This window comes from Ursus americanus, chromosome 13 (assembly GCF_024610735.1).
Source record: "Ursus americanus isolate L20-20 chromosome 13, mUrsAme1.1.p, whole genome shotgun sequence".
Classification (NCBI taxonomy): Eukaryota; Metazoa; Chordata; class Mammalia; order Carnivora; family Ursidae; genus Ursus; species Ursus americanus.
The window spans coordinates 32,442,642-32,469,862 of record NC_142139.1 but is presented as its reverse complement, the minus strand read 5'-3'; the positions used below and the strand labels follow the sequence as shown (position 1 = coordinate 32,469,862).

The window sequence follows — 27,221 nt, the reverse complement described above, 5'->3', positions numbered from 1 at the left end:
TATTTTTACTCTCATTACCTTAAATTCTTTTTTTTTTAAGATTTTATTTATTTATTTGAGAGAGAGAGAGAGAGAGATAGTGAGAGAGAGCATGAACAGGGAGGAGAAGGAGAAGCAGGCTCCCTTCAGGGGTTGATCCCAGGACCCTGAGATCATGACCTGAGCTGAGGGCAGATGCTTAACCGACTGAGCCACCTAGGTCCCCCTACTTTAAATTCTTACACAGACATATTGTTTGTCTCTGTTTCATTTAATTCTTTCTCTGAGATTTTTTTTCCTTGTTCTTTCTTTTGGAGCATATTCCTCCGTCTCCCTATTCTGTTTGACTTTCTGTTTGTTTCTGCAGATTAGGTGAAACAGCTACTTTTCCTAAAGTGGAAGGGGGTGGTCTGGCATATGGGTGTCCCCCTATGCAGACTGTGTGTGCTTGGTGACTTTTGCTGGCTGGTTGGAGCTGTGGCTAGATAGGTTTCTTAGTCTTTAAGCCATGGCTTTTGATAGAAAGAATTAAAAAATTGAAAATAGTAAAAACATAATAAAGTAAAAGAGGAAAAGAAAAAAGTAAAAAAGGAGAAGAAAGGACAAAACCAGAAAAAAAGGACAAATTTTATAAAATAAACCAAACCAAACCAAACCAAAACACACAGTACTGCAGCTTGTTTTCTGGGTCCTAGCACCGCAGAGCAACTGGGTGAGCTTGTGGACCTGGGCTCACTGAGGTTACAAGCTCGCTATGAGCAGGACCTTGTGTTTTTTTTTTGTTGTTTTTTTTTTTAAAGATTTTATTTATTTATTTGACAGAGATAGAGACAGCCAGCGAGAGAGGGAACACAAGCAGGGGGAGTGGGAGAGGAAGAAGCAGGCTCATAGCAGAGGAGCCTGATGTGGGGCTCGATCCCACAACGCCGGGATCACGCCCTGAGCCGAAGGCAGACGCTCAACCGCTGTGCCACCCAGGCGCCCCTGGACCTTGTTCTGTTCTGGGTTTTTAAGGTAGTGGGGAGAGAGTGTTCCCGCAGTTCCTTGGCCCCCTTTTTTTTTAATTCAAAAAAAATTTTTAAGATTTTATTTATTTATTTGAGAGGGAAAGAAAGAGAGAGCACACGCAGGGAGAGGGGCAGAGGGAGACGGACAAGCACTCCCCTCTGAGTGCAAAACTTAATGTGGGGCTCGATTCCAGGACTCTGAGATTATGACCTGAGCTGAAGTCAGATGCTGACTGACTTAGCCACCCAGGTGCCCATCCTTGGCCCTTTTAAACCACAGGGTTTTTTTGTTTTTGTTTTTGGGTTTTTTTTTGTTTTTTGTTTTTTTGTTTTTTTTCTGCCTGCACAACCAGGGCTAGGGTGGGCTTGAAGATCCTGGACTTGTTGAGCTCCCTCTATCTCTATGATGATCTGACTCCCCATCTCTTATGGCATTGGACCCATCTCTTATGGCATCCAGACCCTACTCCAGTCTGGGCTTTTAAGGGGGAGGGGGAGAGAGTGTTCCTGAAGTTCCTCAGCCCTTTCAAACTGCAGCTTTTTTTCTGTGTCCTGATGTGGCTAGGGCCAGTGTGGGCTTGTGGACTCTAGATTTGCTGAGCTCACAGGCTTTCTGTGATGATCTGCCCAGCCAGTGATGGCATTGGGACCCCCTAATTATGGCATCCAGACCTGCGGCTTAGGGCTTCCAAGGCCTGCTCTGGTCTGGGCTTTTTAGGTTGAGTAGGGGAGAGCATTCCCATAGCTCTGCAACCTTTCAGATCCTGGCTACATTTTCTGTGCTCCAGCATGAGTAGAGATGGTGTGGGTTTGTGGTCCCTGGGCTTGCTGAAGTTCTGAGCTTACTGAGACAACCGGACTTGCCCAATATGATATCCAGACCCTGCTCGGGTCTAAGCTATTAAAGTGGTGGTGGGAATATAAGCTGTGTCGTTCTCTAGACCCTCTGACCGAGAGGGCCTTCCTGCAGCTCCTCTGTCAACTGGCAAACTTCTAGTGTTGCCTCTTTTATATGCTAGTTGCTTTTTTTAAACCACGGCTTTTTTTCTGAGCCCAAGGACAGAGGGATCTGTTTCTGTTCCCTCAGTCTATCCCTCCCCACTGCCATTAGCCGTGTCAGGGGCGGGGGGGGGGGTTTCCCTTTGTTACTGTATCTCTGTCTCTCTTGCTGTTCTCTTGCCGTTCTCTCTATCTTTGGTTGTTCGGCAGCTGTTCAGTCTGCCCTCAGTTCTTCTTCAGGAGGAATTATTCCATTAATAGGTGTAATTTGGTGTGTCCCATGGAGGAAGCAAGTTCACAGTTTTCCTACGTCACCATCTTGAATCAAAACCCCTTCTGCCTGTCTTTCTAAAGGAGAGCGATCTGTCTCTAGTGTTCATTCCCTCTGCTGTTCTCGCACAATTGGGAGGAAGGTTCAAATGAAGATTAAACAGTTAATCTGCTTTTTAAATTGGCCCCTTTTGTTGTCTGCTTTGTGGAGCACAGGAACCATTGCCGACATCTGAGTATCTTCTTCCCTTTTGATTTTGGTTCAGACATTTGTTTTTCTAACATACTCCTTTTTGTTAGAGAGACTCCTGTAGTGAGAGATATGAACTCATCCATCTCTGGATCTGCAAAGACATCTCATATTCATGCAAATTTTAATTACCTTCACCTCCCAAAATGGGATAACTATCTCAGAGGTACTTTGTCATATCATTAGACAACATCTAATTCTAGGTTCAGAGCTCTATCATTATCCTCCTTGGATTTTCTTTAGTGTGTCTCTTCTAATTTGTTCTTTTGGAGTCCTAGTACATAGACGTCTGAAACATGCGCCTATGGGGCAGTAGTGTGCTGAGAAACTGGCTCTCTAGAAAAACAGAAGTCCAAATTGTGAGTGTTTGCCCATTTTCCAGGTCTGACTACTCCCACCATGGCTGATTGCAGGCCGCTAAGAGAATGTCGCGCGCTGTGGCTTTGATCTCACGGCCTGGATTTGCTGCTCTGGTGCGGCACTGTTGGAGGCAACTGCAACACCAGCCTTCCAGTCTGCAATCTGCGGGAGCCACACCGAGACGAACCCCACAGGTTCTGAGCTTTTGACACTGATCTCTGAGTCCCTGCTGCTCAAACATAACCCCAGCTACTGAGTCTCTTTCTAGAACAAGCGGGATTTTCCAGCCATGGTTTCCCTATCACACACATTAAGAAATCTGCAAAAGCATGTGTCTCCATAGCTTCCTAGGTCCCATCTCCCTTGGGAGAAGTCACTCTGGTCTGTTCTTAGCTCTCGACCCTCTTTGCTGGGCCTTGATGTATCAGGCCTTCATCAGCCCTATCTAATGTGGAAACAACTAAAGCAAGAATAACACTGAGACTGTTTTAGGCACAGCCCTTGACTATACTAAATGCTTAAAAACGCTAACTTCTATCATTAGTTTTTATGTAATTATTTTATTCTGCACTTCTAATCTACCATCGTAGAGGACAATATGTGGTATCTCCTAAAATCTTTCCTTTCAAAGAAAGCAGCCTATCAGCTTTAGTCTGTCCTTTTGTTTGTTTTGTTTTGTTTTGACCCTAAGTCCTAAAGGTTCTCTTTGGTAGACCATAATCATGAATTTACTGAGTCTGTAGCTGGCTCTTTTCCTCTGATATATATTTTTTAAAAATGTGTTTTTATTTGTTTGACATTCATTGAAAGGTAATCTTGCAAGTTGTTTTGGGACAAAACATTTTATTCCCAGATGATACTTGATCTATTGGGTATTTTGAGGGTTTTCCTGTCATCCTCACTCTGCCTGTCTTTCCATGTTTTGAAAGATGATTTTTAACAGGTGACGATTTATGGCATTTGACTGGTAGTATTTACTGCTTGTGAATGAAGTGTCTCAAAAGAGCAAAATTTTAAAGCTGTATTATCTCGAAATTGATAGAGCTCATTGAACTTTAAACAACAAAAATATGTACCTTTTTTTCTTACAATATTATCGTTTTCCTATATTATCGAAGCCTCTACTTTTAATCCACAAAATGCATTTTTTTCCTGGGCTTGTAGTAAGGGACTTGGTAAGCAATCGCTAGGATTCTTGTAGGTTATTGACTTTCTCTATCTTAATTTAAAATGATTTCCCACTAATACCACATATTGCTGCCATTTGTCTTTTTCTCTAATATTTAACTATTTCTTTTGTTTCACTCTCATGAGGGTAGTAAAGGTAATGTTATTGTGATGATTATCGCTTTGGAGCTCGCTCGCGGTAATCTCTTTTACTACTTCCTATGCACTAAAACACACAAAATGCCATAGAGAGATGTTTCTGTCTTGAGAAGTTTTAACTACTTTTTCCAAGAAATAGATCCCAGTCCTCTCTAAACTTTCCAGTACTAAATCATATATTTATCAATTTGGCGGTAATTAAAAATCACTTTGTGTTTTTGTCCGAAATGTGGTTTAACAATTTTACCTCAGATTCAGTAGAATTAATCCTATTTTACTCAAAGCTGATGAAATCAAATCATCTGTGAGCTTTTTAGAAATGCAAAATACCTCAATTATACTGACTGAGACTCTTGAGTCTCCAAGTAATTCTGGTATACAGCATGTTAAAAACAACTCGTTCAATGTATAAATCAGTTTGCCTTTTTAATTACTCACTCAATACCATTTTAAGTTCTTAATATATAAAAGGAGATATGATAGTGCACAGTCAGTAAAAGCAGATTAATATAACAACGTACAAATAAATAACCACATAACAAGCCACATGACATAAATAAAATGAGCGTTTCAAGGGGGGAGGGAATTTGGGGGAGCATAAATATGAGAAGGCTTTGTTGGGTTGGTGAAGTTCTAATGGATAGCCACCTGATGAAAGGTGCCTCCAGAGGAAAACAAAAGCCATTTTGAAAATGGCTGAGACAAAATCCACATAGAGAATATCCTGAACTTCGGCCTAAGGAGTATTTTTATATTTTTATTAAATGACTGTGAAAATAACACCCCAAGAAATTCCCTTTTCTAATATGACTTTTGTCTTTTTTTTTTCTTTAAGATTTTATTTATTTATTTGACAGAGAGAGACAGCCAGCGAGAGAGGGAACACAAGCAGGGGGAGTGGGAGAGGAGGAAGCAGGCTCCTAGCGGAAGAGCCTGATGTGGAACTCGATCCCAGAACGCCGGGATCATGCACTGAGCCAAAGGCAGATGCTTAATGACTGCGCCACCCAGGCGCCCCGAATATGACTTTTGTCTTGAAGATGTTTTTGATACTTCTCATGCAGAACTACATTTCCCCTGGACCTCTCTTTTCTGTCCTCCCTAAAGTGCTTATCGGTTATAATTACCACATTCCTCTAATTATGCTCTTGTTTCAATTATTTCTGCCAGTTTTACCAAAGCTCTGATTACCAAATCATTCCTTTTACTTCCTTCATCATTATTAGCTTTGGTATAGACAAATGTGTGCAACCTTCCTTGGACTAATTGAGCCTCATATCATCTTGATGGTGGACTATGATGGAGATGGTCAGCTGGTCCATCAGGGATCCTGGCTGTCTCCCAAGGTATAGAGTTATGACTGTTCAGCCTCACTTGCACCCAGGGGGACCATGTGACACTCCCAGACCTATCCCATAAAAGGCTCTCACGTGTTCCTCATTCTCTCTCTTCCCTCATTTCCCTGCTGGATATCCATATTCAGGATGAGTAAGCCACTTGCCTGCAAGATGATGGAGCCTCTCTCAGCCCAGGTTCCTGAAGGACTTCATGAAACAGGCCTCCTTCCATGTCGTCCTCAGCCAAAAATTGGATCAAGAGATAATACAAACAAGATTGAGATTTCATGGTTAGCTATTACAAAAGCTAGCATTATTATAACTTACACAAGAATCCAGTATATTTTAAATGAGTGAATCAAAGGATGGGATTTTCAGTTAATATAGGCACAGGTTCTGTCTTCACATATTATCTACGCAGTATTTCTGTATTTTCTGGTGGTCACAATTCTTGTCTGTGAGCATGGGGCATACAGATCTGTCAGGTTCCAAGAACAGAAGAAATGCCTACCTGGTGGCAATCAGGAGGATAACTAACAATAGTGTTTTCTGTTTTTTTTAATTTCAATACCACTGAATACTTCTGTTCATCGGTTGAAGGAAATCTTAATACAAATGACCCTACCTTGTTCAACAGTTTTATTTTAATTTTACTTCTTTGTATAGCTAGGACTTCGGAATCTAATTCATTATTGGAAGTCAAGTAATCAAATGTTAGGAGTCTAAATTATCCCTAAAGGGACAGAGAGATCTGGATTTTATAGTTTACAAAGGATTTAGTAGCAGAACTAGGACTCAGAATCTTTATTTCTAGGTTCCCAGGTTTGTATGGTTTTCACTATTCCATTTTGGTGTTCTGCTTCAAGAAAAACAAAGCAGAGGAGAAGTTTTCCTTTACAAACACTAATGTCTGCATTTTGTATTGGGTCCCAAATTTCTTTTAAAACTCTGGCCCAGTGTGACTTTATTTTCTGCTGATGAGGGTCATAGAAAACATGAGTTTACAATCTGAAGAGAAAGAAGAGACAGTGTCTCTGGCTTAGCAATTCACATCTCTGCTCTGGTGCAGCAGGTTACCCAGGAGATGGTAGACGGAGGTAGAATCAAATTAGTAAGTGTGTGGATAGATATAAAGGTCCTTTGAGCCGGATTGCTATGCCATGATTCCAAGGTTCTGATGTTGGGTATTTAAAATGGGAGCATAAAGAATACTAAGATGTTGGAGATACATTTAGGGAGAAGAAAAGGAAGCTTCAGGAATACATATTTGGCTCAGTATTAAAGAGGAACTTTCTAGCTGTCAAAGCTATCAAGAGATAGAATATCTGATTTTTTTCCCTGAGATATTGGACTACTGAGCCCAGTATCATTGACTGTGACATCTTGGTCAGGGTATGGGGTAGAGGTGATTTCAATGGCACATGAGGGATCAGACTCAGTGACATTTTTTTCCCACAATGATCTTTACAGTCCCTTTCCAGCCTTAGATTCTGAGATATGCATGTAAAGTTTGCCATTTAATGCTATAAACTGCTGATGATACATTATTGGTCAGATGTTCTTCTTTTTCTTGATGTATCATCTTCCCTCTAGTAGTACATACTTTTTCAAAGAATTTGAAAATTCAAAAAAAGATTGGAAAAGGGTAAAAGTTGTACTGCAGTTTCACTACCTATATAATCAGATTTCATAGCTGCAAATACAAAATAAACTCCAGGTAGTTTATACAGAAAAAGAATTCATCTGAAAACATTAGGGAGGGCTGACTTTTCTTTCTTTTTTTTTTTTTTTTTAAAGATTTTATTTATTTATTTAACAGAGAGAGAGAGACAGCCAGCGAGAGAGGGAACACAAGCAGGGGGAGTGGGAGAGGAAGAAGCAGGCTCCCAGCGGAGAAGCCTGATGTGGGGCTCGATCCCAGGACTCTGGGATCACGCCCCGAGCCGAAGGCAGCCACTTAACGACTGCGCCACCCAGGCGCCCCGGGCTGACTTTTCTATCAGACATAGTGCGCACCGTGCCAACGACCTTCAGTGCTTTTAGGGGCCCACTAAAATGTTTTAATTTCTTTTAAAAATTGAAGAAAAAAAGAATTTTTACTTTGAAAAAAGTTCTACATAATATTATATTTATCTTTATACCAAGGTAGTCATAAGCTATAATTATATAATATATATAAGCTATATATGTCATTAACTATAATTACATATACACACACACTCTGTGTGTGTGTGTGTGTGTGTGTGTGTGTGTGTGTGTGTGTGTGTGTTCCTGTGCACACACAAAAAAAGAAGGACTAGGGGTGTCTGGGTGACTCAGTCATTAAGCATCTGCCTTCCGCTCAGGGAGTGATCCCGGGGTCCTGGAATCGAGCCCCACATCGGGCTCCCTGCTCTGCTGGGAGCCTGCTTCTTCCTCTCCCACTCCCCCTGCTTATGGTCCCTCTCTCACTGGCTGTCTCTTTCTCTGTCAAATAAATAAATAAAATCTTAAAAAAAAAAAAAAAGACTAATGAAAGCAAAAGTATATAGGGTCCATTAAAGTCTTGGGGCTCCTGGGTGGTTCAGTTGACTAAGCCTCTGACTCTTGGTTTCAGCTCAGGTCATGATCTCAGGGTCATGAGATTGAGCCCCATGTGGAGGAGTCTGCTTGAGATTCTCTCCCTCTCCCTCTGCACCTTCCCACCCTCAAATAAATGAAGAAAATCTAAAAAAAAAAAAAAAAAAAGTCCTAATGAACAGAGGCTCAGGCTTGAGGGCTGCCTGCCGGAGCTCTGAGGCCAGCCAAACAGAGGAGCCCCACTTCAGAACAAACCTCCAGTTACTGCCTCTGGCACAGCCTCCCTCCCTCACATCGCCGATGTGGGCCTCCCTCCCTCACATCGCCGATGTGGGCCTGGGGGTAGATCCTCTGCCCCCACGGCCTCGGAGAGCAGAAATGTCAGCTCTCAGAATGAATCTCCAGGTTCTGTGAATCATGTGCTTCTGAATTGAAGCCTTGTACAACAGTATCTTATCAGAAAAGCCGAGGTCACACGCTTCCACCCTAGCTTATACCACTTTAGGGATAATTTAGATATGTAAGGAATACTGGCATCCATCCTGGTGATGTATAAACTTGCAAGGTGGGGCACTTTCCAAGTATAGGAAATGCGTTCCAAAGGTTCTGAACAGCCAAGTCAAAACACCACGCAAAAACTCCTGCCAACACACCGATACGTTAGCATCTAGACTTTCTGGTAGGCACAAGTTTTGTTTTTATTTAATAGTTCAAATGAAAGCCATAGCTTCAATTACTGGATACTTACTGTACGATTGATACTGTTAACACTATTTGAATTATCTAACTTGATTTTTAATTAAAAATAACAGCACTTTGAGACAGACTTTTTTTCCATTTTCCATTTCCATTTTATAAATGAGGAACTGAAGCTTAAAGAGGCTAAATAACTTGTTCATAGAGATCATTAAGGATTAGAGAAAATAGGATTTTATACTTAGTGTTACCTGCTACACTACACCTGTTATGTACAAAATATACACCTGTAAATCCTGCTTTTTACATTTAACATTTTGGCTAAGCCTCTTTAAGCCTGAATTTTAAACTTCTTTTTAAAGGTTACATAATATCCCATCAAATTAATATTACACAACATTTTTAAAGACTTCTTTTTCTGAATATTTAGGCTGTTTGTACATTTTTCCCTTTAAGTCATATTGTAGTAATTCTTTGTATATACATTTTTTTCCTTCATTTAGGATTACTTCCTTGGAGTAGAAACACAGATTGAGAACTACTAGATCAAACAGCCTGAGAGCATATTTTGAGAAGCTGGCACCATACTTTAATGATGAAGAAACAGGCTCGTTAATTCTTCTGTTCAACCTTCATTACATTCATTGCATGTCTTCTAAGTCCTTGCCATGGTACTTGTAATACCATGATAAGTATTTGATAGTCACTTATCCAAACGGTATTACAGTTTAATGGTGTTAAAATAGGGTGTGCCCGAAACGAGCATCCTATGTAAATTATATATGATGAGGATGCTTCCGAGATTTTCTGGGACAAGGTGGGAATACCTCTGGAGTCCTTAGGGGTTGAAAATGGCATTCAAAGAAATTTCAAAATGGCACTAAGCATGAAATTTTCTTCTCCTTTGCCAATTTGTTAGGTGAAATATTGCCAACCATTGTTTTAATGGTTATTTCCTCGAGTACTAATGAGGTTGAACGTTTTTCCATATGTTCGTTAATGACTTGTTTCTTCATTGTGAAGTATCCTTTGATGTTTTGATATTTGATATATATACAAAATAGATTTTGGTGCACTGCATTTGTTGCAAATAATTTTGGATCTGCTTTGCTTTAAGTTTTGTTTTGTTTTGTATTTTAATGTAGGGAAGTTTTTTTTTTTTTTTACCTAGTTCAATTTACCAGGCATTTTCTTTTTAATTTCTTTTCACACTTACAAGCTTCAGAAGTACAATTAACCTCTTCAAAATGGCATATAAGAAATTCCATTTTTATTTATTTTTTATGTTGCGTTTTATTTGTATTTAATGCATGATACGTCTGGAATTTGTGTCTGTGTCTAATGGGACATATTTGATTTTATTCCAAAAAGTTTGGCAATTATCTCAACATTATGAAAAAAAAATCCTTTCCTTCTCATTAATTTGTGGTGTTCATTTTATCATACACTTACTTTAGGTTTCCATCATATATGCATTCGTAGAGTTCTATACCCATTTGTCTCAATTTCTACCATAATGAAAATAGTTGTTAATTTTTCTCCAACTAACTTTCTGAGCGCAGGAATTGTGTTGTCCTGTTAAGGGACAATAGTGCTTGGTATATGATAGGCATTAAAAATTTGTTGAATGAAAGCATAAAATTTATGTTTCTGGAATTACCTATATTCTCACACTGATTTGTACATAATTCCTAAGCCAGTTCTGCCTATGTTAAATGTGTCACAACAATGTATTTTATCAGTTGTGCAAAACCTCCCTTTAATCATCAAGTTCAGAATTTTTGTTATGACCCATGACTCGTTCTTCAAATGAACTTTAGAAAGTTTTAACAGGTTCCAAAATTAACTCCCATTAGAATTTTGATTGGAATTATGCTAAAAATATAAATTAATTTGGGAATAAGTGATATTTATCTTGTAAATACTTTCCTATTATGCATTTGTTATAGTTCCTTATTTCTCTTTACAGCTTTTTATAATTTTCTTTACCTAATTATTCATAACTAGCTTATTGATTTTGCTGGTACTGCTGTAGTGATTCAAGATTACTGATACTCTTGGGAGCTACATTCATTCGCTTTGAAAATTTTACTTTCTGTTTATTGCTATTATAGGGAAAGTTATTGTTACAAATTTACCTCACATCCTGAGACTTTTCTTGAATCATTTTATTAATTTTAATAGAATTTTTTGTAGTTATTTAGTTAATGTGAAGATCATGTTGAGAATAATCTCATTGTCAGCTAAATTTTACTTTGCCCTTACAATAAAGGCTGGGAATTGGGGAACAAAAGTAAGATTTTGAAAACCTGCTTTTGGAGGTAGAATTAAATTTCACATCTATTCTAGAGACAGTTAATTATGTTAGATTCTAATAGCTGTATGTATATCACATGTGAAGCAAGCTGGGTTTTTTTTTTCTTTTTTAGATGTTTTTGAGATTTAATATCAGAGCAGTGCATAGTTATATCATAATCTGGAAGACTCACTTTTGGACAGAACAATGGATTGAAAAATTTCTCAAATATTTGTTCTCTGCATTGGTACTAATTAGTGGCTATTTTCTATGTATATTTAGATATTTGGACTATTAGTTTCTATTGACATTACAAGCCAACACACATAAAGCTAGAAAAGCAAAAGCAGGCAAGTCAATTTAAAGGGTTGAACTTCTGGGGGCACCTGGTTGGCTCAGTCATTAAGTATCTGCCTTCAGCTCAGGTCCTTCTTCCAGGGTCCTGGGATCGAGCCCCATGTTGGGCTCCCTGCTAAGTGGGTAGCCTGCTTCTTCCTCTCCCACTCCCCCTCTAGCTATCTCTAGATAAATAAATAAAATCTTTTAAAAAATTAAAACGAAAAAAATAAGGGGTTGAACTTTTGGATCAACAAAATCAGTAGGTTATATGCTGTACATGTTTATATTGACTTGGTGAAACCTAGTGGTAATCTCCTTTTTCCTCCCCATCAAATGAAATCAGCAGGTCCACTTTACCTCTTAACTGTCTCTGAAATCTATCCCTCCCTGTCCTTACCACCACTGCTTTTAATTACATCTTGGTCATCTCTTGCTAAAGCTTTGTAATAGCCCCCAGATTAATCTCTCTAATGTCTTACTCCTCCAGGATATACTTCTTAGCTACTCACTATTCTATCTAAAACACAAACTTGATCATCTCATTTCCTTGCATAAAATCTTTCTAGTTTCGGGGTGCCTAGGTGGCTCAGTCAGTGAAGCAGCCGACTCTCTATTTCAGTTCAGGGGATCTCAGGGTCATGGGATCATGTGGTCATGGGAAGTCTACTTGGGATTCTCTCCTTCTCCCTCTACCCCTTCCCCCCATGCTCGCTCATTGTCTCTCTAAAATGAGTAAATAAACCTTTAAGAAAAAAAAATCTTTATGATTTCAACATCTCCTGGAAAGCAGGTCTAATCCTGAACATGGCATACAAGGCCTTCCCAAAAAGGCAGCCTGCTCTAGCGGTTACGAGAATGAGTCCTAGAACCAGACTGCTTGTGTTTGAATACAGGTTCCGCTCCTACTAGCTGTGTGGCCTTAACTAAATATTTACAACAGCTTATAAAACGGGTAGCTTTTATTCATATTATATGGTTTCTCCTTCACTTCCTGCACTTATTTCTGACTACTTTGCAGTTACCCGAGGGCATTTTGCAGTTTTGTTTCTCTGTTTGTTTTTTAACTGTTGGATCTTTCAGGGGATGAATGTGTGAGTTTTTCAGAACTGATGAGGACCTTCGTATCCTAGAATTCCTGCCAGACACAGCATGCTCTCTCCGTGATCTGTTCTAAACTCCATTCCATCAGCTCCTGCCTTCGGCATAATAGTCGCAATCCTCTCACTGATGGGGTATCTTGCCCTGGCCTCACCCAGACTGTCTGGGAACAAGGCACTTCAAGCCCAGCTTTCTTTCATGGGGCAACATGGAAAAGGCAAATAGCTAGCTTTGAATTTAGCTATTTGCCCGTCACACCAGGACACTGGGGTAGAAGGAGGCAGGATACGAATGATGAAAGTATCATTCAGGGCCACGAAGGGATGAATAGAGGAGCCAAAGAAGGCACCGATCTCAATAGCGTAAGGTGGAGCCCAATAAAGTGTATTCCAATTTTTTTTTAAGATTTTATTTATTTATTTATTTGCCAGAGAGAGGGAGAGAGCACAAGCAGGGGGAGGGGCAGAGGCAGAGGGAGAAGCAGGCTCCCTGCTGAGCAAGGAGCCCCATGTAGGACTAGATCCTAGGATCCTGGGATCATGACCTGAGCCAAAGGCAGATGTTTAACCGACTAAGCCACTCAAGTGTCCCTATTCCAAATTTTTTAATATTCCATATTTTAATTCTAATCAGAAATGTTCAATTCAGCTTACCATCCAGAAATTGTTCAAAATAGAATTTTACATTTTCAACTTAAAAACAAACTTTTATGACCTAATTAGGGCATAATGATCTACTTGGTCATGTATTGTAAAAGTGATGATAAGTGTTAAATAAGGCTTTAGGTTGGCATTAACTCTGTGGGATGTTTATTTAAAGTGACCATGCACTTTGGTGGGTTTGGGTAAATATTGGTTCTTGCTACATGGTGAGAGCTGACAGAGGATAGCACCATAATGGAGACAAAACGAGTCTGAAAGACTCAGGATCGCATAACACAGTTGGTCCTTCTGCATCATAAACTTTTATTCTTCGGACTTGCACAATTATCTGGTTTACATTTGATATATTTCATCATCACTGTGTGAGGTGTTGCCCTTGCTCTGTATGCTCTACTCGTATTTCTGAAAGTTATTTCAAGGGCTTGTTTGGACACTACGGGTCATATGAGAGTACACTGACCTCTGTACATCCACATTGCGAGGTAGACTCATTACCTTTGCAGATGTAATGACACCTCAGAGTATCAAGAGTTGTGCAGTCTATTTAAGCGATAGGAGCAGGACACTGTCATCCACTGTATGTACAACAGAGTACAATGCTTAGTCTTGGGTGGGTTACAAAAAAGATAAGAGAATGAATTACAGTTTTGTTCAAGTGTTAGAATAAAGCAACTACCTCGAAAATACACCTAATGGCAATGACTAATTACAGCAAAGTATTTTTTGCAAAATCTACCTGAATAAAGGCTAACTATAGCAAACTTATGACTTTCCTACATAATTGGTAAATTATTTTTATCTTTTGTGTTTAGAAATCAGTAGATGGCTTTCATTTTCTTTAGTAGCAACTGAATGACTAGCTTCATGCTTTCTCCTATTCTGAGACTTTTTTCTAGCACTTACCTTAAAAGCAACTCTGGTTCTATCAGGCTAAAAAAATTAGATATCTTAAGAAAAATTGTGATAAAGTGTTTTATTTTCCCCCAATTAAGCAATACCTGGTGTGATTTAAAGCTGACTCTGTAGTTTTCAGCCCCCATATTAAAAACCATTTAGAGGAGCTCCTGGGTGGCTCAGTCAGTTAAGCGTCTGCCTTTGGCTCAGGTCATGATCCCAGGGTCCTTAGATCGAGCCCCGCCTCAGGCTTCCTGTTAGGCAGGGTAGTCTGCTTCTCCCTCTGCCCCTGCTTGTGTTCTCTCTCTCACTCACTCTCTCTCTCAAATAAATAAAATCTTTTAAAAAAATAAAAATAAAAATCATTTAGAATGGTGGGAGATATATGAGAACATTAGTGAGAAAATCTTATGTAACATCTGCATTATTGACAAGACCGGAGGAAAGTTTATTTTGAATAAAGTATAATGGTTAAAGAACAACTTTAACAATAAAAGTTATTGTTATTGCTCTCTTTTTGTCAGATAAAATGAAATCTTGGTAATTAATAATAAATTTGCAATTTGAAAATTATTTCTGATAATAAAATAAGAAAAAGAACCAGGTGGCATTTTTTGGTACACTTACTGAATGGCAGATAGTTACAAATATTTTGATAAACAACATGACATAATTGGTAAAATATATAAAATGCCCAGTCTGTGGAACGAGATCATTAGGTTCAAATTTAAATACCGACACTTAAACTAGTCATGGGACTTTGATTGAGTTACCTCATCTTTCTTTGCCAATTTCTCTGTCCATGAAAGGTGAGTCATAATAGTACCTACCTCACAGGGTGTTATATGGGTCCCCAAGACCACCTTCAGGCTTGATGATTTGCTAGAAGAACTCCCAGGATTCAGAAAAGCCATTACACTCCTAGTCATGATTTATTGCAGTGAAAGGAAACAGCTTATGATCAGCAAAGGGGAGGCAAAGTCCCTCTGCCAACTTCCAGGTGTTCTTTCCCAGTGGAATCCCATGGGGATGAGCTTTATTCTCCCAGAAACAATGTGTGACAATTTGTGTGAAGTGTGGTCCACCAGGGAAGGAGCTCAGCTGAGCTTTGGTCTCTAGTGTTTTAATGGGGGCCAGTCACTAAGCATGCAGCACCTGATGATTGACCTCAGCTACTCAGGCTTTAGCCTCCCTGCTCCCCCCAGCAAAAACAGGTGTTCACCATAAATACATCTGGTCAAACTGAAAGAGCACAGGCCAAGGCACAGACATACAAAACCTCTCTTATCAGGCAGACTATTTCAGAGGTCAGAAGTTATCTTTCAGGAACTGGCCAAAGGCCAGTCTTGAAGACAGGCATTTCATTGGAATGTTCAGGGTTTGAGTAACTTAGGCTTGCTGTGTTAACCCTTGCCTGACCAGTGGTTATGAGGAATAAATGAGTTAATACATGCAACCTAGAATACCACCTGGCTTGTATAAGCAAAGAAATAAGGGTCAGCTATAATTCTTCCTAGTAGAAGAATATAAACAAGAGATAGCTATGTCCCATGATTTTATGATGGTAAGCCATCAAGCTTGGAATGATGGGCATTACAAACGTATGAAATATTTTAGCTAGGTCTGCATTAGTGAGAGAAGTTCCCTGTGAAACACCACATTCTAACATTTTATCCTTTGTCCTTTACAGAGCTCTGAAGTCAGCAAAGCAATAATCGAAGAGCAGAGCTATTTGAGGAATACAACAGTAAAGCAGGTACAAGAATGATTCTCAGTAATTAACACATAATACTCGTTTAGATTGATGAATAATTCAATCTTATAGCCCTTATTATTAAAAAAAATATTTTACAGAAATGCTCGTTTGGTGTCTTAGAACCATATGTGTGACTGTATGATATAGATGGCTGACCATATCCTAAAGAGGAATTGATTTCTATGTATACACTAAATTAATTTTGAGAGTTTCAGGTTGGCCAGCCTAGATAGAAATGTAAAGGAATTAAATAATAATTTTTATTAAATCAACACATATTCATTAAAGGCCTGTTATAGGGCAAACACTCATCTGTGAGGTAATTGGTGATTTTATAGAATTGAACAAAACAGGATGGCCCATTGCTACCCTTAAGGCGCTTATAGTCTTGTGGAGGTGACGTGAAATAAATAAGCAAATATCAACATATGAATAAAAACTGTGATATGTGCTATGAAGAGAAATAGCAGTTTGTGGGAGAAAGTGTTGGGAGACAAGGAAGGAATGTATTGTGGACTGGTGAAATAGAGGGTATTTCTCTGGAAAATAACATTTAAACTGAGAGCTGAAGGATAAGGCACAGAGTCCCAGGAAGATGAAATAGCAGTGAATAAACAGAATAATCGATAAAAGGATAAAGTGGCTATAACAAAGTCACAAATGTAGAGAGAGATCTAAGATGAAGCTGGGTTGATAATTGGATGAAAAGGAATATGGGAATTGGCCTAGTCCCACAGGGCCTTACTGGCCATGGTAAGGGGCTTTTGGACCAGGTCTGCCGGGCTACTTTCTGCCCTTGGCATTTCTATGAAATGTCACTTAGTCTTCTCTCCTGACCCCCCTGAGTAGAGATGCTTTCAGATCTACCACCTGACCCTACTTTTCTACATCTGCCAAAGCACCGTGGAAATGTCTTAGGATGGTACAAATAGATTCCCAGTGTGTTCACTCCTTTGAACACAAGTTCTAAGACAGGTACTACATAAAATGGTTTGGGGTCAAGAAATTTTGAAATTTCCTGAATACTGTAACACTTGCAGGAGCTTAATATTAGTGGTTTTGAGAACTTGTAATAAAATAGTAAATAACCAAACATATATGTCTATGTCTACACAGATGTGTGTGTGTGTGTGTACCTTTATTTAACCTGGTATTTTCCAAAGCTATTTTCAGGATTACATTAGAAAATGTTTCCAAAGGCTTTTTCTTGGAAATATGTATTTTAAGAGGATCCTTATATTTCTGAGGCTGGCCTGCTTTTAGGTAATTTGACCTATTCAGTGGCTATGCACATTAAATTATATTAGGTAATTTACTAATTTACTAGAATCTAGATAATTCAAACTAGAAAAAATATCTGTTTGCTTCAGTGGTTTGGCTTTTTCAGGCAGAAGATTTTTCTTGACCTGAATTATGTGGTTAATTGCTTCAAATCCTGATTATACTTTTCCTGTGAAAATAATACAGAGTAAGGGGTTACTAAATAATTCTCATTATCAGTATTAGTAATATTTGTTCTCTTAAATCAGGCAAAGGAAAACCATAAAATAAGGTGTTCATCTCAACTGCTCTGAACCTTCCTCCTTTCCATTGAAAATATCTTATTCTCCTTGATTTGTAAAATTCTCATAATTTAAAAAAGTCTTAAAATGAGAAAAAATGACTTGGGGTAGTGCCTACTTTAGCATCTAGGAATGATTTGATTTTGTATAAAATGTGGAGATTTGTATTTACGGCAATAAAAGTTTCAAGGAGCCAGAATATCAGAGTTAACTTACACTTATTCCAAAAGAGAGGTGCTGAGAGCATCTGTGCTGAAAAGGGCATTGATTTTTTTAAATCAATGCAGCATCTCTCAATTCAGTTAACTATTCTTAAGACAATAAGAAAAACACATGAAGAATTCCCTAGGACTTCATAACTTAGAAACAAAAAGCCTCACTTCATCCCGAGAAAGACAAGAGACAGCTGTCCTTTAATTACTACTCTTACCGTTTGTTTTCTACTAGAGATGTCTCAAATTCGGAATCTAATTAGAGATCTTGATTGAAATGGCAGAGGAAAGAAAAGAAAAAGAAAAGAAAGAAAAAGATCAACATGAAAACGAAAGTAGGATAAAAATAGAAATTGGTAATATCTCAGCCAGAATGAATGAGCCGACCTCTGGGGAACATGGTATCTGGCCTGAAACTGAACTTGCTGTTTTCTCTTCCAGGAGGAATTTTCTTGACCAAATGACTAGTCTTTTAATCTTTATCAACTGTAATTTCTAGGGACTATATTTTGCTCAGTGTAGAAACAATGGTTTTAAAGCTTTGAGGCCTGAGTTGAATCCCTATTCCCTAACTTATTCCCTGTCTGACCTTGGACACATTTTCTAACCATATGCAATCTCAGTTTACCCATCTCTAAAATGGAATTTTAAATCCCATGCAACATGGTTTCTGTCTTACTTGTCTTTCAACTTACACACTGACGGATATATAGTAGCAGATATAGATATATTAAGCTCTAGAAAGGAAGGAGTGAAGAGAAAGAAGTAACAGGAAACAAAACTAAATTTGAGAATACATAAAATAATATCTAGCACAGAAGAGCGCAAATACAAAACATTCATAAATGCTTGCTAATTCTGTACCCTGGAGGCAAAAGTAGATTCATTAATCCCTTTACTCAAACTTTTTCTTTTCTTGTAGATATATTGGATTCTGCTCCTCAGATTGTAAACCCCACTTAAAAGCATAGTGACATATTATTTCTGGATTACAAGCATGATAGTTGCTCAATTAATATTTCATTAATTGAGTGAAACAGTGAATTAACAGTGCCAGAAAGAGGATAACCCACATGGTCCTATTTCCTGGTTTACAAACACCGTATGTAACATCCTGAGCAAAAGTGGTTGTCCTCCCTAAGAATGATTTAATTCTGTGATAACGTACCCACTTCCTGCTGCTTCTCCAGGCACCCTGCTCCCATCAGATTAGCCAACTTCCTGTTGCTTATGCATATTCTACATATTATGCATATTATATTCTACATAATATGCATAATATAATATGCAATATTATGCATATTATAGCTTTTTGTCTTTTTTTTCATCACCTGTATTTTCAGTGTTTTCTTCTTTTTTGTCTTTCTTGCTTTCTTCTTTAACCCCTCTTCTCTTTTCCCTCCTTTTTATCTATCCCTACGTTTTTGATGTACAAATCTCTCAAAGTCCAATTAAATATCAACTCTGTGAAGCAGTCCCAGGTATCTCCTGAGATAACTATGTTAGCTCCCCCTTTGTTTGTTGGTTTATTTGTTTGTTTTTAGTCACTGTCCCTTATTCCCCATCTGTGGAAAGTAACTCTGACATAGAGCCCGTGAAAGTTCAGCTGCATATGTTAGTGGCTCTTTTCTTCCATCCTCTACTCCATCCTGTTTCCTTTTACCAAAAAACTCAGCAAAGCAGTGAACCTCTGGCAGAGTTTACTGCTCTCGTCCACACTGGTGTCTGGGTTACTGGTGAGATGAATTTAGGCCGCGAGTCCCAGGCTGCAGTCACATCAGCTGTCTTAGTTTGGTTAGATTTCCGAATGTGTCCTAAGTTTTGGCTGCTGTGTTCTCAGAGTCTGGAGTCTGGCTCAACACCCAGTGGTCTGGTGCCCTGATTCCCAGGACACCTGTCTGCGTCCCGCTCCTTGCGGCCTTACCTTACTTTGGGTAGCCCTTCCTGATTTATGATCCGGACACACATGAGGCTGTGGACTGTCCCTCCACAGAAACCCATTCTCCTGCTTCCCCTTCCCTCACCCCAAACTCAAGGGAGCCCCTATTTATTGATGCCCATTCAGATCAAACTTGAATTTATCAAGTAATTCTTGGTAATTGGACTCTTGGTTCCTGTAAGTCGGTACGTTATTCCCAGTTCCGTCTTCTTACTCCTTTACGTAACAGATTCTTTTTGCTTTCCTTTCATGATTCTGCGTTCCTCTTGATTGACTTTGCTTTGATTATTATCAAAACATTCCACTTGTACCTCTCTTAGTTCATTTTCCACTTTTCTAGCCATGTGAGTAATAGTCAATATTAATATTAATAGTTCTAGTAGTATTTATTGACCACTTGCTATATCTTCTAATCTCTTTTTGTTTGTTTTATACTTACTATTTTAAAAATCTACACACAGTAACATTCATCTTTCTGGTGTACAGTTCTAGACTTTTTGACAAATGTGAACAGTCATATATATACTCACCACCACAGTTAAGATACAGAACACTTACCCCAAAATCTTCTGTCTTCTACCCCTTTATGGTCAACCTCTCCTGCCCACCTCCAACCATTAGAAATCACTGATCTGTATTCTGTTTCCATAATTTACATTTTCCAGAGTGCCGTGTAAATTGAATTATACACTCTATTGCCCTTTGAATCTGGCTTCTTTTACTTACTGTAATATGCTTAAGATTCATCTAAGTTTTGTGAGTATCAATGATGTATTGCTTTTTATTGCTGAGTAATATTCCATCTTATGGATATGCTTTAAGGTGATTATCAGTTCATCATTTGAAAACATTTTGGGTGATTTTGAATTTTTAGTTAAAAAAACATTAAAAAACAGGTTTTTGTGTGACCATAAATTCCATTTCTCTTGTGGGAAATAAATAGGAAAAAGACTGCTGGGTGATATAGTAAGTGTCTGTTTAACTTTGTAAGAAAGTGACAGATTTTTTCCTAAGTAGAGATACTATTTTACCTTCCTATGAGCAATGTATAAGAATTCCAATTGGTTCACATCTTTGTCAAAGATTGGCTTGCCATTTAAAAAAATATTAACTATAGTCATTCTAATAGGTATATAGTAAAAGCTCATTATGATTTTAATTGTTTTTTTCCTGAGGGTCTAACAGCCTAAAGATCAGTTAGGGAGAACTGATATCTTAATAATAATAAATCTTTCCATTCATGAACATTGTATATATATTCATTTAATAAGTAGATAAATGTAATAATAAATAAAATAAATAATATATAAATACAACTTTATCTTTCATCAGTGTTTTATAAATTATAACATTGCAGATCCTATACATATTTTGTTTGATTTATTCCTAAAATTTTATGTTTTTGATACTACAATAAATGGTATTTTTTTTAAAAAGTACCATTTTCCTGTTTTCCCATTTTCATTGCTAGTTTATAGACAGTTGAATTTTGTATATTGAATTTATATTGTGCAACTTTGATAAATTTATTATTTCTAGCTTTTTCGTAGATATTTTTGGCTATTTTCTACATAGACACGATGTTGTCTGCAAGTAGACATCATTAGTTATTCATTTTCAACCTGTATGTCTTTTAATTCTTTTCCTTGACTTATTGCATTAGTTAAGATCAGCAGTATGAAACTGAAGACGCAAGAAAACAGTGGAGGCATTAAAAAAAAAGAAAGAAAAAAAAAAGAGTGGAAATATTACCTTATTCCTGATCTTAGCAGCAAAGTGTTGAGTCTTTTATAATGCAGTTATGTTGATAACTGTAGGATTTTTGCAGATGCCCATTATTGGGTTAAAGTACTTTCCTTCTGTTCCTAAATTGCTGAGAGGTTTTGTTTTGTTTTGTTTTGTTTTGTTTTTTATGGATAAGAGTTTTATTTTATGCACGTTGAATTTCCTCAAGTACTTTTTCCTGCATCTTTCGGATGATCAAATGTTTTTCTTTTTTAGTTTTTTTGATATAATGAATTACATTAATAGAGTTTTAAATGTTAAAGTAGTTCTGCATTCCTGGGGAAAAAAACCTTGTGTATGTTGGTTTGTCCTGGAATAAATCTTTTTTATATACTATTGATTATATTTGTTATAGCTAAGATTTTGTTGATACTTTTTTGTGTACACTCATGAGATAGTGGTCCATATTTCTCTTTTCTTCTAACATCTTTACTTTTGTATCAAGGTAATGCTGACCTCATAAAATGAGTTGGGAAGTATTCCCCATTTTCTGTTTTCTCAAAGAGTTTGAGATTAGATTTGAGAGTTCGAGTGTAGATTTGTTAGTATTCTTCAAATCTTTAGTACAATTCACCAGGAAAGCCATATAACCTGGAGTTTTATTTGTAGTATTTAAATATGAATTCAACTTCTGTAATAGGCACAGGACTATTCAGGTTATCTATTTCTTCTTGGGTGAATTTGGTAGTTTTTATTCAAGAAATTATTCAATTTCATCTGTTAACCTTTGTTAATCTTCACATTCTTCAGAATAGTTCTTTATTATTATTTTAAGGACAGTGGTCTATAATGATGTTCTCTTTTCCATTCCAATATTGTAATTTATAGCTATTTATCTTGGTCCTATTTATCAATTTTATTTATCTTTTCAAAGAAGCAGCTTTTGATTTCATTGATTTTCTCAATTATTTTAATTTTTCAATCACATTGATTTCTGCTTTTGTTTTTATTATTCTCTTCCTTCTGCTTGCTTTGAGTTTAATATACTATTTCTAGTTTCCTAAAATGACACTCTAGATCATAGATTTAAGACTTTTCTAATATTAGCATTCTAAATTTCTGTCAGTACAACTTCAGTTGCCTCCCACAAATTTTGATGATTTGTATTTTCACAATTACTTGTGTGACCTTCTTTTTGGCCCAGTGGTTATATAGAAGTGTGTTGCCTAATTTTCAAACATTTGAGTTTTCCAGATATCTTTTTGTTATTGTATTTTAGTCCAATACCACTGTGTTCTGAACACATACTTATATGATTTCAATTTTTTAAAAAACATTTTCCCAGTTTTATGGCCTATGCCAAGAAATGTGGACTGCCTTCAGGACAAAAGCACAAGAAAAATGGGGAAAGTGAAAAATTCACCTTTATGTGGTTTACTTCTCCATGTTTTAGCTCCTTTTCACAATTTTCCTGCTTGTGTTAATTTTTTAAAATCCTCAGGTAGCTTGCTTTTTGTGTTTACTTCTAATCAGTGGAGATACAATATTTTGTTGCATTGGTCCATCTTTGCTAGAAATGGAATGCCTAAAAACTTTGCATAAATTAATTTAATTCTCTCTATAATTAATTAGGTAAGTATTACCATTTTACCAATTTATATTGAGAAAACTAAGGGATAGTATGGTTAAGGAGATTGCCCAAAGTCCCAGAGTAAGTGGTAGAGCCTCAGCATTCTGGATCCATAATAGATTACTTCTTTCTTTCTTCCTTTCTTTCTTTCTTTCTTTCTTTCTTTCTTTCTTTCTTTCTTTCTTTCTTTCTTTCTTCTTTTCTTTTCTTTCTTTTCTTTTTTCTTTTCTTTTCTTTTCTTTTCTTTTCTTTTCTTTTCTTTTCTGTTAGTCACCATGCAGTACTTCATTAGTCTTTGATGTAGTGTTCCATGATTTATTATTTACACATAACACCCAGTGCTCATTGCAATACATGCCCTCCTTAATACTCATCGCCAGGCTAACCCATCCCCCCACCCCCTCCCCTCTGACACCCTTAGTTTGTTTCCCAGAGTCCATAGTCTCTCATGATTCTTCTCCCCCTTCATTTTTCCCTTCCTTCTCCTGATGCCATCCATGCTAGATTTATTTATTTATTTTAGAGAGAGAGTGTGTGAGCAGGGGGAGGGGCAGAGGAGAGAGAGAGAATCCAAGTAGAATCCTCATGGAGCCCAGGGCCCGACACAGGGCTCCATCTCAGGACCCTGAGATCATAACCTAAGCTGAATTCAAGATTCGGATGGTCATAAAACTGAGCAAAGCATGTGCCCCCAAAATAGGTTTACTAATCACATTGCTATAGTACATCTCTCATGACAAATTACTGTAACAGTTAAGTGCCATGTGAGAGGGATTCAGATGTGCATACCAGATTAACAGAGTTAAATTATAAAAGAAAGACCACCGAACAATAACAAGAAATAGTCAAACAAAGACATATTTATGAACTTTTCAGACAAAGGATAAAGAGTGAGGAAATTCTCAGAGTACTAAAGGAAAAGAGCCAGGAAATGTTAAGTGCTAAAATGTGTGTGGGCGTGTGTGTGGGGGAAGTGTGGAAATGGGGCAGGGGGTTAGAAGCATGTGGGAGAAAAAGGTGTGGAGGTGGGTGTTAACGTTGGTTACTCCATTTAAAGGACTGAAACTAGTACTTTGGCAAGGGCGGAATATAAAGGGAAACTTTTCGATTTACACACTATATTCCATATAGAAGATGCTCAATAAATGCATTTCATATGAATTCATGATTATGGTGTTTCCTTTCCTTATTTCTTACACATGGGATCAAAGCAAGCCTAGAAATTGTAGGGCTTCAGCCTGAGATTGAGAAGACGGGAAAGGTAGAAGGAAAGTCTGCCCATGTTTTATTCAATTCTTGGGCATAAATTAATGGCATACTTTCACATAAAATTGAAGCTTGAATATCATATTTTCTCAGTGGCAATCCTTAATATACTCTAGCTGATCACAAAAGATTAACCCATGTTACAAAGGGGATTTGTCAAATCAATCCATGCTTTTCTTAAGTTCCATGAGATGTACCAGAGAAATGCTAAATGAATTTGCAGGTGGAACAATGGCTTGAACCTCATTGCTCTGGTTCATTCTTTTTATAATTTTCTGTCTAATTCAAGTGTAGCAACTGAATTCTCTTTCTTTTTCTTTTTTCATTACGTACCGTTTGCTCTTGCTTTCATTGTAGTGCAGTTTTGAGTACACATTTTACGGTAGAATGTGTGATTTTGTACATATTGGAGAGTAAGGGGCCTGCTTGCAGTGAAAGACCTGAGACTCATTACCTTTATGCAGTAGGCAGTATGAAAGAGAAAACTTAGTTATACCACGTTATGTTCTTTGTAGATAACCTCAGGCACTCTATGAACTTCCCTGGAGAGCTAAAGTGAAATTATAATAATCACATATATACATTTATTCTTGTCTGTTATAATAAAAAGCAGAAGATAAAATTTTAATTAAGTTCTTTATCTGTCTTACTTTGAAATAAGAAAATAAGCAATTAATCATCAGAAACTGTAGATAATTTAGTCGATACTAATTGGAACTTGAAAAGTATCATCATAAGGAATTCAGTCAGTTCCGTGAATTAATAACTTGTGATGTCTACATTAGAAATGTCCTGCGGATATAATCAAAGTTTCAGTTTTGGTTTTGCCTGAGCACATGGTGCTCGACTGGCCTTGGGTGTGTGTGTGCGACAGTGTTTGTAAGGATTTGAGACAGCTGATCGTGCTGAGACAGCACTTCCTCGAGTCCTCTTCTCTAGTACATGTGAAAAAAAGAATCAACCTCCAGCCAAATTAAAATTCTCTCTGTACATCTCTGCTTCTTAAGATAGGCTTGAGATGGGCTGTTAGGAGTCATTATATTTGGAATATACAGTTGAATGAAAGTATCAGGGGAAAAAACCTGTCATCTTAAGTGTAGACAATAAACTCCTATCCTTCATTTAGTTTTCCAGATCACAGAGAAGGACATTAAAAATACCCAAGCATCTACTGAACTGCCTTATAACCCTCTTGTATTATTTCTTTAAACCTTTGCTAGGAAATAGCAATGTTTTAAAAGTGTCTTTGGGGCTTAAGACCAGGGTTTACAAGTTTTTGTTAAGTGAGCAAAATCCAGTATGTCACATGAATTATAGAAGAAAAAGTTTCCATGAGACTTCTGTCTTTTCTGGAATATCCAATGAAAGTTCCTTTTCTTTGTATAACAAGTAAGAAGCAACCAAGAGTGTCATGCCCTGAAGTAAAGGGTAAAAAGCTCACCTCAGAACAAAAGACCTTCTCCCTAGTCCTAGCATGGCCACTAACCAGCTGGGCCCATGGAGCTGTCCTATTACCTTTCTAGGCCTCAGTGTTCCCATTCCTTAAATGAGACAACCACCGGTTTCTTTAAGTCTCTCCAATGCTGTGTTCTATTAGAACACTTGATGATAATATTTTAAAGAGTGATGATGGGTAGGCATGTGTAACCAACCTGTTGCAAAAAGATGAATGAAATTATATCAGGCATGTTTTCGTGTCTACACTTTGTAATTCTTTAGGATGCTTTCATTGTTATGATGGACACAGAGCAAAACCTAACAAATCAGATGGCAGACTAAAGTTGGTCCAAGTGCCCCCCCCCCTTAGGACATCAGGTCACTGTTAAAAATCTATGTAAATTATGGTGCAGATCTGGCTTGGTGCTGAGTTCTCAGGAATAAAGGTGCCTTGTCACAGGGATTGGCTAAGCCTCTCTCTTTTACTAAAAACAGTGGACACCCACATTGTTCTTATCCTAATTTGAAACAAATGAGCAACAACAGACTGACCTTTGATTTCCAGTGAGCTAAAGGAATAGTCCCTCTGCCCATTGAACTGAGTTCTCTGCATTGTTGCTTTGTGTCCTGTCCTGGAACATCAAGATTTAGCTAGTTTCAGCGAGTATTCATTTAATACTCCTTGGGACTCGACTATTTCTTGACTGAGATTGCACTCTCCAAAAAGGAGCCCTGTGATTCAAAGAAGCAAAAGAAGAAAATAGTACCCCCTTGTTAAGTAACCAGAATGGTGGATCTGGAGAATTGGATGATTTCAAATAATTAGAACTTATTTTCAAACTTCAGTTATTTAGAATTTTTATTCTTGATTTTTTTCATGGTGGCTGGTCCACTGAATGTATATTCACATCAAGATGAAGTAAAAGTTATAGAGATAAGTATGTCTCAATGAGACAGCATGTTATAAATAGAAGTATAAAAATATCTACCATGATGTATTATTTTGTTTTGTTTTGTTCTTTCCTGGGGATTCTGGAACTTAGACATTACATGCCATATTGATATGTTATAGGTTTTCCAGAGATTTCTATTTTTAGGGAAAAAAATAATATAAATAAATAAATAAATAAATAAATAAATAAATAAAATACCTCCTAGACCTTCCTCCTTTCTCTCTACATTTGCCCTAGTATCTTTCTTAAATGCTAATAGAAGTTTGAGGGTTTTTGTATGATAAATTTAAAAAGTGATGGCAGATAGAATAGAGAGAGGACTCTGGAATTAGAAACTCAAATTTACTTTCTTGTTTCTCCAGTTAGTAAGTGGAGCAAATTACTTTTTAACCTTCAGTTCTTCACCTGTGAAGCTGGAGTTACATCTTAAATCTGTTATAAAGATTAATGTTATGCGTATAATGTGATAACACAGAGCATGGCACATGATACAGACTTAGAAAAGGCACATAAATACTCAGAAAATCGTGGCTGCTGTGACTAAAATGCATTACAAAAGAAGTAGTAGAGAGGCCCTGTGAAGTGGCTATTAGTAGAACCTCCTTTGACTTGGTATTTACAAGAAAGAAAAGGAAGTGTGCCACACCAGTCCATTGTATTTTACTAAAT

At 37.5% G+C, this 27,221-nt stretch overlaps 1 protein-coding gene across 8 annotated transcripts in view; it reads left to right on the top strand.

Annotated features, from left to right (window-relative positions):
• The window catches only part of INPP4B (inositol polyphosphate-4-phosphatase type II B), a 745,035-nt gene that overhangs the window by 341,175 nt on the left and 376,639 nt on the right, over positions 1–27,221 (top strand). For 5 of the 8 annotated variants that reach the window (XM_087866479.1, XM_087866474.1, XM_087866473.1 and 2 more), the window contains one exon: positions 15,763–15,828. The exons of 2 other annotated variants lie outside the window; for them this stretch is intronic. The gene's annotated coding sequence lies outside the window, so the exon portion shown is untranslated. Of the gene's footprint in view, positions 1–2,887; positions 3,060–15,762; positions 15,829–27,221 lie in introns of all 8 variants that reach the window. One more of the 8 variants, XM_087866475.1, reaches the window with a different exon arrangement.